General features: G+C 33.4%; 1 long non-coding RNA gene across 1 annotated transcript; it reads left to right on the forward strand.

Moving 5' to 3' along the window:
* Nucleotides 1–317: 317 nt before the first annotated feature.
* On the forward strand, nt 318–9,938 carry LOC134720316 (uncharacterized). Its single transcript, XR_010107748.1, has 5 exons — nt 318–384; nt 1,755–1,833; nt 3,777–3,963; nt 4,837–4,887; nt 9,707–9,938. It is a non-coding gene; the product is annotated as an uncharacterized LOC134720316 (long non-coding RNA).

The raw sequence follows: 9,938 nt of genomic DNA on the forward strand, positions 1-9,938 counted from the left end.
TATTTAATACTATATTTTCATAGCGTTTTCCTTTGAAGGCATATATGCAATCTTTCTTTTCTTCATTTCTTACGTTTTCCTTGGTCGCCATCTTGGAAGTACACACCGATATCCATAATTTTATAATGATCAATATTAACTTACCTGCAACTTTTTTTTAATTTTTAAGTTATAAAATACACTTCTATTATAATTTTATTCAATAATATATGTTTAAAAGTCACTTAAATGTGTTAATATTGATATTTGAAGAGTTATTCGGTAATTACATGAGTTATTCGGATAATAACAGTGTTATTCGGTAATTCGTGTTACCCCTGCTTGAACTGGAACATTGATGGATTTATGTACCCACTTTTTTGTACTTGGAAAGCGCAACGAAAGGTAAATATAATCTTAAACTTGTTTTAAATGGATGAGAGCAGATACTAGTGCTATAATTTACAACCTTTTGAATTTATACCGGCGTACATGTCAAATGTTATGCATGCACAGGCCGTCAGGGGTTTGTTACAATTTGCCGGGTTTACTATCTATCCATACGAACCCCGATAAATCGTGGTTGCATAGTAAACCCGGAAAAGTGTAACAAACCCCTGTGATTCATGTAAACCCGTTAATCAGTCCAAGAACGGAAGCAAGACAACTCGACCTGCTGACAAATCTCCACACAGGGGACTTACACTTTTTCACTAACTCGCCCGGTCCCCACTGAAAAAAAAATCCCCCCACTAAATAAAAAGTGTGTAATCCTGTCAAATATATACTCACTGCCAAATCCCAACTTCAGGCACTTTTGAAATTTTGTAAAATCCAGATGAATATTAAAGACAAGTCAAACGAACACAGTTAAAACATGTTAATTGGGTAACAAAAAAGTCAATGCTATAACAATGATAAAGGCCAGCCAAAATATGAAGTAAAGGAAATATACCAAAAAATATATTAAATATTGTGAAAGAGCACAAAAGAAAGAAATTCATTGGCACCACAATTTTTGAAATCTGAGTCGACTGGTTCAAAGGTTATTTTAATAAAATTAACGGTACCAATTTTCTTGCACCAGATGCGCATTTCGACAATACATGTCTCTTCAGTGATGCTCATGGCCAAAATATTCGAAATCCAAAGCTTATATAAAAGATGAAGAGCTATAATCCAAAAGGTCCAAAAAGTTTAGCCAAATCAGTGAAATGAATCAGAGCTTTGCATGAGGGAGATACATTCCTTAATTTATAATAATTTCTAATATTTTGTAACAGTAAATTTTAATAACACAAAAAATCCGTATTTTCATGCCAGTACCGAAGTATTGGCTACTGGGCTGGTGATACCCTCGGGGACTAATAGTCCACCAGCAGAGGCATCGACCCAGTGGTAGTAATAAAATTAACGGTACCAATTTTCTTGCACCAGATGCGCATTTCGACAATACATGTCTCTTCAGTGATGCTCGTAGCCAAAATATTTGAAATCCAAAGCTTATATAAAAGATGAAGAGCTATAATCCAAAAGGTCCAAAAAGTTTAGCCAAATCAGTGATTATGTTTAAAAATTTGTAAAAAAAAAACATTGGGATTTTTTTTGGCTATTTATCAATCTTGGGCTGCAGGGCATCTTTGAATAAAATGCTATATGTAAGTTTAAACATTCATACCTTAATCGTGTTCATATGGAAATTTAAAGCAGGCAGAGGTTTAAAATATATTAACAAATGTACATTGTAATGCCAAAATATCTCAACTTTTTTTTAGCAACTCAAAGTCATGCTGTCAGGCTGTGTGTTGTACATAGGAAGTGGACCCCTGGAGGAGATGAAAGGTCTATTTAATAGTACGTTATATTAATATATAAATATGAAAAAGTGGTATGATTGTCAATGAGAAAAGAGAGAAATTTGTACAAATTAAAATTCACTTGTTCTCCAATCCTAATAAAACTGTCAAGATTCACATGATATTGTAATGTTTACATTATTATTTTCAAAATACAATATTGTTTACACTAATGAGAAAAGACTACTCTTCACCAGAGATTAATTAGAAGTTAATAACTATAGGTCACCTTACATGTACATCATGTACATCCTTCAACAATGAGCAAAGCCCATATCTAATAGACAGCTATATAAGACCCCAAATGAAAATGACAAATTTGTAAAAGATTTCAAACAAAATAAATTAACTAGACTAATTTATGTACAAAAAAAGAACAAAAAAAACAAAAATATGATATACAGCAACAAACCAAACCACTGAATTACAGGCTGATACTCATGTACAGAATGTGATGGGGCTAGACTAGTAGTTTTTTTTTTTTATGTCAAACCCATCTATCTGGGGATATTATAGTGAACAAGGCCTAACTCATCAATCTAAAAAAAAAACAACAGAAAGACATCTTACACATCCCCTTAACAAAAAAGACTAAGTACATATCTGAGAGTACTCCCTGAGTTACCAACAGCTAGTTCAAAGCCAATATTAAACAAGAAACCTTGCCTAGTTTAGTCCATTTATCAGATACAGTACTTCCTTATTTTAAAACAGATAAACTTTTGGTGTAATTATGAATAACTTTAAATTTCAAAGTACATGGTCATGCATATAATGTACATGAGCGTAGCTACGTTTACGTCAAAATGCCTGGGCGTACACTTATATTTGGTATAAAAATCATCTAAATAAAAATAAAAGTATTGCATTGTTTATAAGCAGTACATCAACCTTCTAAGTCTTTCTTCAATGGCTTGTAATTGCGAAAAAAATTGACGAAAATTAGTATCATATTATTTCTGTTAAATTCGAAATCTACCGTGAATTCTATACTCACTTCCTCCCCTTTTTTTAAACCAATTCATTATGAGCTGAGATTCGGTTTGTCTTTTTAGCTCACCTGGGCCAAGTGAGCTTTTCCCATCACTTTGCGTCCGGCGTCGTCGTCAACGTTCACTTTTACAAAAATCTTCTCCTCTGAAACTACTGGGCCAAATTAAACCAAACGTGGCCACAATTGTCATTGGGGTATCTAGTTTAAAAATTTTGTCCAGTGACCCGGCCAACCAACCAAGATGGCCGCCATGGCTAAAAATAGAACATTTGGGTAACATGCAGTTTTTGGCTTATATCTCAAAAACCAAAGCATTTAGAGCAAATCTTCGTCGAATTTAATTAACAGGATTTAGCGGGGGGGGGGGGGGGGGGGGGGGGGGGGGGTTAAGTGCATAATTTCTATATGTCTATATTCTGTTATTCTTTGGTCATTCTAATCTATTTAGTAAGAAATATGCTTTAAATTATGTGTCCCTTTGGAATTTGCCACTGCACTACACAAACGAAACCATTTATCAATTTTGATTTATATCGGATTGTAACCAAACATTGAAAAACATAAATATTTCGATTTATTTGTGATAAATTGGATATCGGAGGAACAACAATCAGTTAATCAGCTGAAATTAGTCATGCCCCGCTTTAATATCCACTACCAGCAGTTTCTTTGGCCTCATCACAGAGGTTTGGGCGTACACGTAGAAATGACCTAGCTACGCCAATGATGTATCATGATTATTAAATGACTTATTGCCCCAAGATTGGCATTATACAATGTTATAAATTATTTCGGAATCAGAGCTAAAATATAACCACTTTTGTTCAGCTCTTTACTCAAGGGTCATATTGATTTAATTTTATTGATAAGAACATTCCAATGTTTTTGTATAGTCAAACTTTTTCATGGCAAGTTTGGTGGTTTTATTTAAACATTATTTCTTTTAGCACTTTCAATGAAAGTACAAGTCCTTCAAGAAGTAGGAGAAGCTAACATGGCTAAGCAACAGAACAGAATTCATTTTAGGCATTGCTTTCTAGATTAAATAGATAGTGGAGTCATAGATCTTCATATTGATTTTATGTGCACATCAATATGAGGAGCACCAGTCAATGAATAATTGTGTGATGAGAGGTATGTAATGTATGTAATGAAATGAAAACTTAGTTTGAATATTTTTTCTTGTCAGACTCTGTACATGTAGTTTTAAAGATTTTTTGTACGCCTGTCTGACAAAAATTTTGACGGGTCTTATTATGGTATACAAATAATTGTCTGTCCGGTTTCTACATGTCAAACCGTAACTTGAGAACTGCTTATCCAAATTTCATGAAACTTAACATAGTTGTTTCTTATGATGGTCAAACAGTCTGTATACTTTTTGTTGTAAATACACGAAATAGGATTTAAACTTTGTGAGTTACAGGACTTGATAACTAAAACAGGGGTGTGTACTTTTCACATGTCACGCTGTATCTCAAAAATATTTTCTGATAATTACTGCTTTAAACTTCACACACTTCTTAATTATATTAATCAAAAGACCTGTATACTTTTTGGTGATGATTCAAAATTTTTAATTTAAAGGTAATTGATTTTTTTTAAAGGGGGGTATAGTAGGGTTCATATGATCCATTGTCATGATTGTATCTTTAAAACAATTAATAACTATTGCTTAAAACTTTACACACTTCTTAGTTTTATTAATCTAAAGATTTGTATGTTTTTTGGGGATGATTTTTCCACGTGTCGCGCGGTATCTCGGAGACTATTTATGATTATTGCATAAAACTTCTCACACAAGACTAAGGGCTTATCATGCGCTCATGGCGCAGCTGTTTATTAAAGTTTGAATTGATAATTATCAGGATTACATACAGGCAAAACATACTTCATACTGCTACATTGAAGACCCATTGGTGGCCTTCGTCTGTTGTCTACTGTAAGGTCTGGTTGTTGTCTCTTTGACACATTCCCCATTTCCATTCTCAATTTTATTTTTTACAGAGTTTGTCTTTAGTGCCATTTGAAGACAGTAGAGTGCCTCCCTGGATTCAGGTAAATGCTCTTATAATATTATAGTGTATAATATACTAGATTATGGAGTGTGTGTCCGAGCGAAAAGACCCCAAGGGTGACTGGGGTATAGAAATATGGTCACTTGGTCTTCTCCCGACCGGCAGTATAACGCTTGCCGAAGTGGGGCGTCCGCTTGGCTGTGCGGGATGTATCAAGTTTGCAGTCACGTCCGATCAGGAGGGGGATGTTAAATCCGATGTCTCGTGTAAAGAGAGTGCCACGCTCTTTGCACGTTAAGAACCCTTGCAACAACTCTTTGAGGGGTCCGTAGGTGGCCTGTTGCAAGGCAAAATTTCTGTCCCTATCCAATATACCCTCTTTTCCAGTGGCAGTCCAAATTTCCCCGACCATCCTAGATGACCTCTATTACAACAACCTACCTATTGTATTTATTGTTAACTTGATCCCGTCCTGAATATGCATGAAATATTTGCCACTGGACGTTAAGCAACCAACAATCAATCAATCAATCCGAGCGAAAAAAAATTCTATGTTCATTGCTCCAGGAATATTTATCAAAAAGTAGTATTTTAATATTCAGCTTCATTCATCTAATCAGTCAGACGTCAGTCGCTACCCTGATATTTCCTATAGATCTGTTCTTAAATTTTTCAGGTAATTTATGACAAATAGCGTTCGACATCTTTAACAAAACAGTTTTATCATTTTCACATAATTCAATTTATTACGTGCTAGTTCATATTCTGGACGCCAGTCTTTGCTCCTTTCGCGGATTATTCAATGTGAAGAGTCAAACATTAGTTTTATCGTTCAATAAATTCAAAATAGATGATAGCCATTCATTAAGTATTTGCAAAAATATAACAATTAAATTATGTACATGTAACCTTGGAGTTTTTTCAATGGACCAGCATACATAAAATATGAAGAGATGAGGTATGATCTTTAATGTGACCAACTATCAATTAAAAGACCATAGGACAAAGCTCATTAAGATGTAAACATTCACTTGACACTGTACAGCCTTAAACAATGATCAAAATTCATACCATAAGGTAACTTATAAGGATACAAAATGTTAACCAATGAAAAAATTAAAACAACATGTACAACAAACAGTTATGGAAGACAGCAAGAACCTACTCTCAAAATTAACCAGAAATGACTAGACTCATCAATCATTGTCAATAGCTATAGGTACTTAAAAAAAAATGTGCAAAAATTTTGTTTTCTCAAACTGAAATATATATCCTTCAACATGTTCAAGGAATTTAGTGTAATAACATTTGTCACTTCAAGCAGTTTAGGAAAGTATGACTTAAAATGCCAAAATATTGAACTTATCAGAAGGATATTAAACCATAACAGCGTTAATGAATATATATGTATTGCTTTTTGCTGTCAGAGATTTTTTTGGTGGCAAAAGCTAGACATAGCGATTTTAAATTCTGTCTTTGGTATGGTCAACAATTAGGTTTAAATAGTCTCTTTAAAGTTTTTTGGACATCAATAACTTTGTCAAACATACATGGAATTTTATAAAATTGGATGACATGTATTTTGGTTTATCTGACCAACTTTGTTTTATCTGACCACTAGAACACACATATTGTGTATTTGGGTTTTTTTTCTGCTTAAACCCATAATTCATAACATGCATAATTTATTGAAACTTTTCCCATAATCCCATTGTGCATCTCCTTTTTATGCCCATGCTGAAGCAGAAGGGCATTTAATTTTTGTCTGTCTGTACATCCTTACATACTTGTGTTGCAAAATTGGTTTCCATTCTCTAGTTCTATAGTTTGCCTCAATCAAATGTTGTAAAACTTGTTGTATACAATGCCTATAACCACAAAATGCAGATCAAGTTTGAATTTAAGTGGCATCCCTTTTACCGTTCTAGAGAAATGCCCCTTAAAAATTCCTTAACTTCATTTCTCAATCTGCTGAGTTCTCTTACTTAGGCAGCAACCATTTGATTTTCTGGGGGGGGGGGGGGGGGCTATGGTTTTTTTTTCTGTGCAAATTTTTTTTTTCGCCTTCGGCGAAGAACAATCTATTTTTTTTAGCGATAAACCGAAAATATTTTTTTTCTTTCAATTTTAGCATTACATATAGTGGCAGCTGAGGGTGAAACAGACAATTTTTTTTTCTCAGAGTCCGAAACAAATTATTTTTTTCACCAAAACCTGGAAACAAACTTTTTTTCCCAAAAAAAACCATAGCCCCCCCCAGAAAATCAAATGGTTGCTGCCTTAAGGTTTGCCTCAACCAAATGTTATGAATCTTAAACACAATGCTTATTAGTACAAATGTATAACATCAAAACTAAGATCACTTTTGGATTTTGGTGACATCATTTTTATTGTATAGAGTTATGCCCCTTTACAAATGAAAAAAATGGTGATTTTTTTAGTTTCTATTCTCTAACTAGTAAAGAGTTTGCCTCTCCTAAATACAATAAACATAAACATTACAGTAGTTTTTTAACATTCTAAAATTAACACGTCCACTTGTATTTTTGTCCATTTGATGAGTTAAGACTTTTTCAACTGATTTTTATACGACCTCAAAATTTGAAAAAAAATTCGTTGTATATTGCTATCACGTTGGCGTCTGCGTCGTCGTCGTCTGAATACTTTAATTTTCACTCTAACTTAAGTAAAAGTGAATAAAAATCTATGAAATTTTAACACAAGGTTTATGACCACAACAGAAAGGTTGGGATTGATTTTGGGAATTTTGGTTCCAACAGTTTCGGAATTAGGGGCCAAAAAAAGGCCCAAATAAGCATTTTTCTTGGTTTTCGCACCATAACTTTAGTATAAGTAAATAGAAATCTATGAAATTTAAACACAAGGTTTATGACCATAAAAGGAAGGTTGGTATTGATTTTGGGAGTTTAGGTACCAACAGTTTAGGAATTGGGGGCCAAAAAGGGACCCAAATAAGCATTTTTCTTGGTTTTCGCACCATAACTTTAGTATAAGTAAATAGAAATCTATGAAATTTAAACACAAGGTTTATGACCATAAAAGGAAGGTTGGTATTGATTTTGGGAGTTTTTGTCCCAACAGTTTAGGAAAAAGGGCCAAAAGGGTCCAAAATTAAACTTTGTTTGATTTCATCAAAAATTGAATGATTGGGGTTCTTTGATATGCCTAATCTAACTGGGTATGTAGATTATTAATTTTTGGTCCCGTTTTAAAATTAGTCTACATTAAAGTCCAAGGGCTCCAAAATTAAACTAAGTTTGATTTTAACAAAAATTGAATTCTTGGGCCTCTTTGATATGCTGAATCTAAACATGTACTTAGATTTTTGATTATGGGCTCAGTTTTCAAGTTGGTCCAAATCAGGATCCAAAATTATTATATTAAGTATTGTGCAATAGCAAGAATTTTCAAATGCACAGTATTCAGCAATAGCAAGAAATCTTCAATTGCACAGTATTGTGCAATAGCCAATATTTTCAATTGCACAGTATTGTACAATAGCAAGAAATATCTAATTGCACAATATTGTACAATAGCAAGAAATTCCAATTGGATTTCAATTGGAGTTATCTTTCTTTGTCCAGAATAGTAGTTGAATCAACTTAAATCATTGTTTTATATATACAATGTATATTCACTTTTACTACCAACTGATAGATTAAAACAATCTTTACCATTCCGTGATAACAAGCACTTTTTTTACATTTTAATATTTTATGATGTATTTAAATGAGTAGTTATTGTTGCAAACTTCATTAGAAATTTGAATTGAGATCAGTTTTGAAATAAGGGAAAGGGGGATGTGAAAAAAAAATTGGGCGGGGGGGGGGGGGGTCAATTTTTTTCATTTCAGATTTCATAAATAAAAAGAAAATTTCTTCAAACATTTTTTTGAGAGGATTAATATTCAACAGCATAGTGAATTGCTCAAAGGCAAAAAAAAAACTTTAAGTTCATTAGACCACATTCATTCTGTGTCAGAAACCTATGCTGTGTCAACTATTTAATCATAATCCAAATTTAGAGCTGAATCCAGCTTGAATGTTGTGTCCATACTTGCCCCAACCGTTCAGGGTTCAACCTCTGCAGTCGTATAAAGCTGCGCCCTGCGGAGCATCTGGTTATAGTTAGTTCTCATGTTGTACTTTTATACCACTGTCCCAGGTTAGGGGAGGGTTGGGATCCCGCTCACATGTTTAACCCTGTCACATTATTTATGTATGTGTCTGTCCCAAGTCTCTAATTCAGTGGTAGTTGTTTGTTTATATGTTACATATTTGTTTTTCCTTCATTTTTATGCCCCACCTACGATAGTAGAGGGGCATTACGTTTTCTGGTCTGTGCGTCTGTTGGTTCGTCCGTCTGTTCCACTTCAAGTTAAAGTTTTTGGTCAAGGTAGTTAGTTATCTCGTTTGAATTGCCTTTTAAAGCCAAATATGCGGTATGGGCTTTGCTTATTGTTGAAGGTCATACGGTGACCTACAGTTATTAATTTCGGTGTCATTTTGGTGTCTTGTAGATATAGACAGTTGTCTCATTGGCAATCATTGTTTTTCATTGTCATTTCTGGGCCTTTTATAGCTAACTATGCGGTATGGGCTTTGCTCATTGTTGAAGGCTGTACAGTGAACTATAGTTGTTAATGTCCGTGTCATTTTGGTCTCTTGTAGATATAGACAGTTGGCAATCATACCACATATTTTTTTTTATATATGCGGATACATTATAAGCTGTTTGAAACCTCTTAAGTGAATTACACTTTTAATTATTATCGAATTACTTAATTTACTGAAGTCAAATTTCATGAATTTATATTATTTTTAAATATTTTATTTCAGTTACCATTCACAGTGAACACTATGAAGAATAACCAATATAGAACATAGAAGACTACCTCACAAACATGGAAAAACTTCACAAACATTTGAAATATTACAAGAAAAATCCAATATTTTGATTCATGAAGAAGACATTCATTTTGACATTCATGTACATCTTGTACTTGGAAAACTGAAGAAATAAAATTGTGAACAAAAATACTTGAAAATAAAGTTAGAAGTTTGAAATTTA

Source organism: Mytilus trossulus, chromosome 1 (genome assembly GCF_036588685.1).
Source record: "Mytilus trossulus isolate FHL-02 chromosome 1, PNRI_Mtr1.1.1.hap1, whole genome shotgun sequence".
Taxonomy (NCBI): Eukaryota; Metazoa; Mollusca; class Bivalvia; order Mytilida; family Mytilidae; genus Mytilus; species Mytilus trossulus.